Here is a 6,000-nt window from a genome sequence, read left to right as displayed (position 1 = left end):
AGCTGTCCCTGGGGTCATGAGAGTGGGAGAGCCAGTCCTGTCCTCTTCACTAGCTGTAGCACTTAAGAGAGTAGGACCTGTACCTTGACTGGGTAATCCAGTGGAGCTAGACCTGATGGCAAAGGCACACGTGATCTAGCCCCAAGGGTATGAGAGCAGGAGAGCTGACAGAGCTCCTCACAGGCTGCAGCACAGGGCAGCGTGGGCCCCCAAACCTTGCCTGGGCAGTGCAGTGGAGCTGCCTCTAGAGACATAGATTCAAGTGAGCTGGCTTCTAGAGTTGACCCTGTGTCCTGCCGATTGTGGCATTGGATGGCCTAGGCAGAGCAGTGCTGGAGAGATCTCCGTGATGGTGCAGAAGAAAGAGCTGATGTGCTGAGCAGCTCAGCTGCCGCCCAGGCCAAATCCTGGGCCCTCAGCCAAATCTATACCATCTGGGAATGGTTGGGATGCATGAAGGGCCAGTCCTGCTGGTCCAAAGCTTCAGAATCTTCATGACACAGGACACTTTTCTGAGTCACTGTGGCCACTACGTCAAGTGTATGCGCCGGTCACAAAACTGCCAATAACATTAATAGAAAATTCCTAAGGTCAACGAGACAAGTGGACTGGTGAATTCGACCAATGGCTGTATTCTAATCTCTAAAGCCTATAGATATGGTATTTTGATGAGAAAAGGGACATTACAGGTGTGATTACCTAATATTTGGAAGAATCTTGATTTGTACAAGATTCTCAAAATAAACATGTCGGTTCATAACAGTGAGAGACTTTTCTGGCTGGGATGAGAGAAGATTATCTGAGAGGCATAAGGATCTGGCTTTGAGATAAAGGAAGGCCTCTAGGAACCAAGACCTGGGGACACTTGACATCTGGAAACACAAGAAAATGAGTTTTCTGCCAGAGCGTTCAGAAAAGCACAGAGCCCTAAGACATGGAGATTTTAAACTAGCAAGACTCTAACAGACTCTCAAATCTGCCAGGTTATGAACTTGGTTTGCTTTAAGCCATATTTTGTTAACAAGGCAACTGGAACGTAATGCTGTGTGAATGTGATTAAACTCCATTTCATACTGAGGATCAGAGGTGCAGGAAGTTTGAATAAAAGCTGCTAAAACAGCACAGTAAAGATACTCTGCCCTTGTAGAAAAAGCAAGGCAAAGTCCCGTCATGTTCCTGAAGGCTGTATTTAGTCACTAAGGTTTCCTAGTGTTTGCAGTCTCCATCTTACTGTTCTGATGGCACAATATTTAAGGTAGAAGTAAATATGAATTTCCCTTCGCTATAAGCTTATTACACCAAGCTACACTGACCACACTTAAGGGTTTGCTGCTGAGCCAATGCACTAAGCTAACGAGAGCAAGAGAAAAATCTACCAATCATTTTTGCCTCAGAAGAGATGAAGCTGAATCAATAAGCTCAAGCGTAGGCTGAAGAAAGGGAAGGAATTCAGGAGAGGGGGGTGGTGCAGAGAAGAGGAGGGAAACCTAGAAAGTGTTCACAGGAAGGATCTCTACCATCAGATTTTATTTGTATGACCTAACCTTATTTGATTGGAAAATACCATTATGGAGGTAAATGTTCTGTTGCTGGCCTCTATCTCTATTTTCAACACGCTTTTTAAAGACAAATGTCAAGTCACTAAAAAGTCAATTTCAATATTTTCCAAATGCCTTAAGCTAGAGTTCTGCCTCAGCATTCTGATTATCACCCAAGATGCAATTACCTTATTGCTTTTAGTACATTATTTGTTCGATGCAAAGATTGCTCTTAGGAATAGTTATAGTAATACTAATTTTAAGAATTAAAATTGGTTGTAATTCAGTTGCATTTCATAGATGTTTAATTAAACAATAATTTATATTATAAATATATTCATAAATATCATGGGGGTTTAATATGCAAATTTGCATGATATAGATTGATTGTGAATAATTGAACATCTTTCCCATTCATATATTTATTTCAAAATAAATGTCCAATGCCTTCTGTTGAATGTATTTAAGTAAAGAACTACCGTAAAATCTAATGTTTTAGTTAACAGAGGTTTGAAACACACATTATAATAGATTAAAAGCATCTATGCTTTGTGGTGTGACCAAGCTGTGAATATTGAAAATCATTTGGGACTTTTTTCTCTACAAACTATTGTGGTTTTATGTGCCTATAAGGAACTGAGTTGAAAAACTATCACACAGAGGGAAATGAAACCATCTGTCCCTCATAATCTTGGGGGCTCTGTATTTCCCAGAAGAGAAAAGAGGTGTTTCTTTAGTTTCTGTAGGTAATTTAATTACACAAGCAGAGACTCTGCTCCCACTTCAATGCATGTGTACCAAGAATCACTATTTTTTAGAGTATCACATAAATAAATCATCTATCTGCTTTCAATTAGTGTCATAGTCCAGCATATAAAGCGGATGTTAAAATCAGTAATTGCAAAAACCATAAGATTGTTGTATTATGTGCGTAAGAAAAAAAGTGGTCAAAAATAAGGAGTAAGAAACCACCCTCAGCAGAGAGATGAGGAAGAAAGCTTCAAAGAAAGGAAATGTTTGAGAACATGCAAAGCATTAGACAAAACCCAGGACTGACAGCAAAGGCTGTGATTTCTTGATACGCGCCAATGTTTCCCTTGTGCAAATTACTTCCTTTAAGCAAATTGCTGGTTATGATGGGGATATAATAATTACATTGTTTTAGCAAAAAAGTTACTTAAAAGAGAGAAGTTGAGATAATTCCCAAAGACATGTTCTTAGCAGGAGTTGCTGAATTATGAAAGGTGTCAGGAGTTAATATGAGGCCAAGCTCAATGAGAGATTCAGTTGGAAGCTGAGAGAAGCTAGTTTGAATCACTCAGCTTGGAAAGGAGTTTGGAACACAACAGCTGAGTTGAACCAGCCAGCCGGAGCTCAGAAAGAATAAGTTAGGATGTCCTCCCCTCTGTGCCAGTTTCCTGGTAAGTGGAGAATGGGATATGACTTTCTCACGTACTCTGGTGCCTCACATTTGACCATGTCCCCTGGAGGGGGAGACCTGGTGGCACTCAGAGGAAGGACAGCAGGTTGCCAAGAAGAGACTTGATACCCTATGAGCATATACAGAGGGAGGTAATCCCCCTCAGGAACAGTCATAGTGGAGGGGAATAATGGGAAAATGGGGGGGGGGGAGAGGGAAGAACGGGAGGATACAAGGGATGGGATAAACATTGAGATGTAACAAAAATAAATAAATTAATTAAATTTAAAAAAAAAAAGAATAAGTTAGGGCGAGCTTATGCAATAGTTAAGTCTCAGGGGCTGAAAACATTCTAGGCCTAGGTTAGATTGTTTGGAGGATAACAGCTTCCAGGACTAGGCCTAGGCAAGCAGATGAGGCATTAGCCTCCATGACAATAATTGAAAGATGAGAATAAAAGCTACTTTTACAGGTGGAAACTCCAGGATCCAGACAACAGGGCTAGTGTGTGCTTTTTATATGGAAGATGAAATAGAGAAATGGGGAGACCACTTAGCTTTATCTAGAAAGAGATGGCAACCATGATCACAGAAAAGCAATGCTGGTACTCTGAGCAGAGAGAAGTGTTAGAAACCCGCAGTGAGCTGTCAGAGCACTCACTGGCTTTGGAGAGTGATCAGATTAGATTAGACCTCTAGAATGGAAGAAGGATTTGTACCTTGCTGACCTTTGTAAACACCAGCACCAATCCACAAAAGAATTGAGAAGTTTATTAGTCTTCAAGCATTTTTTCCACTTCTTGTCTGCCTTGGACAGCTTGCAGACATTTTTTAAGATTTCTCTGTAACTACAAAGTCAATTAAAATAATAATCACAATCATCAGAAAACATGCAAGTGGGACATGGGCTTTTCTTTAACTGTTGTGGCATCACAGAGAAGCAGAGGCCCTTCATTGGCCAACTCTGTGAATTCAAGATGCTTTCTCTCACCTCCCACATGTGTGACATCACTGACTTCGGCTTCCATCCCCTTCTCTGTGAACTCCCAGAGATTTGGCTTCAGCCCATGTGTTTTCATCTGTTTCACTTTAAGCTTTAGGGTCAAGAAATGCAGCAAATTGCTTTTTAGTGAGACATTCAGTCTGTTTTGTAGACATTATCTCACCAATAGATGTTCCAGTAGGTGAAATAGTAGGGGAACAATTTATTCCTATCTTTAAAGGGTAAGGAGGTTAAATGACTCATCCACAGAACTAAAAGTACTGAGGTTCAGCTTCTGTAACAGGTTCTATGTTTAACACATGACTTCCAGAATGAGAGTGTGTTAAAGGCTATTGAAATTTTGTCAGATTCGTGTTTTCAGAGACATCATTTACTATAACCTAAGAGCACAAAGATAAAGGGACACTGAGGACAGTTTATTCAAGGAACACAACATATGCTGACTATCTTGGTAAGCTTTCTTCTGCAACATGATTCTGTAAGAAGTAGGAAATGACTTTCAGTTTCAGTGGTCCACACATACATGTACAGAAATGTTTCCTGTGTTTAGCATGCTTTATATAGGCATTATCCATGCTACAGCTAAACAGTCTGTGAGAATGGATCAGGACAGTCACAGGTAATGCCTTATGGTTTTATAAAACTCAGAAGTAGCCTGTTGTGTAAAACTTACTGACATCTGAGTTCTTGATTCTGCTTCTGTAAAACTGTGTACAGAACATGACACATCCGTTCTAAGGGAAGAGACCCTTTTTGAAAGATCACCTCCTCATTGCAAAGTATCACTTTGGATTCTCAAAGAATTCTAATTATTTTCCTGTGTTTATTAGTTTATATGTGTGTGTATATACATTTGTGTGTGGATGTGAGTATATGTTTGGGTGCACATGGCACAAATGTGATTGTGGGAGTAAAATAAGAGTCAGTTCTCTCTTTCCACCATGGGATCCAGAGATAGATGGAAGTCAGGTCATAAGGCCTGGCAAAATTAATAATAATAATAATAATAATAATAATAATAATAATAATAATAATAATAAATTGAGTGTTAAGACATTCCAAAACCTCATCAAAGAATGGAATGGCTTTTATACCTTGCCTTTAGAACACAGTCTGATTTAGCAGTCATTTCTTAGCCTGTATTCTGCAGATTACAGAAGCCATGCAAATTTCTCCTCATTCCCTCTGATCACCCAGCCTCCTCGTTCAGCTCATGTGCCCCTTCTTTCTCTCTTGGGCATACTCTCTTCTGTCTACATTAGCTCCTTTCCCTCATCAGGCAAAGGCTGTCATGGTATCTGCTTTCTCTTTTGTCTTCTACTGTTTTGAAGAAAGTCACATGAACCTTTTCCTCAGCACATGTATAATTTCCTGTCTTCATAAAGTGGCATTTTAATCTATTTTGCTCATTCCTGAAAACTTACTTTCCTTTTTGGCATGATCTCTTTCTCCTGTGAAGTTATTGTTATTAGACACACTATACATAAAAGTTAAATTTATTTCATTTAAAAGTCTAATTCTCCCATACATTGTATCCTTTATCCTAGCAAAGACACAGCTTTGCACCAATCTATTCATCAGAAAGGATCTTGAATACAAGTTGTGCCTCTGTCAGGGGTCCTTGACTGAGCAAAGGTAAACTGCTTTTATTATTAATTGAATTTTTGAAACTTTCAAAAAACATTTCTCACAATTTTAGCAATATCTTCATGAAAATTTTCATCATCTTATAAGCCCATAGAAATTGTTTCATGTGTTCCATCCATAAACAAGTTTGTGAAATGTCTACAACTGACTCACTTGGAAGTATGAAAATTTGGTTCAACCTTGGTGTTAAAATGAATAAAGGAAAAATATAGAAACTATATGGAAACTATTTTATGGTGAAATATCATTTTGTTATTTATTCTGTGCTGATTTTTCCACATTTGAATGTCTGAGGTTTCGGAGTACATTTTTTTCAATGAAGAAATTAAAATCAAAGGTAAGTTTATGCTGTCTTCTGGTTAGCCAAACCCTCCATAACACAGCCACACCCTC

The sequence above is a fragment of the Acomys russatus genome, chromosome 7 (genome assembly GCF_903995435.1).
Source record: "Acomys russatus chromosome 7, mAcoRus1.1, whole genome shotgun sequence".
Taxonomy (NCBI): Eukaryota; Metazoa; Chordata; class Mammalia; order Rodentia; family Muridae; genus Acomys; species Acomys russatus.
The sequence above is the reverse complement of the archived record's forward strand: the minus strand, read 5'-3'. Positions refer to the sequence as shown.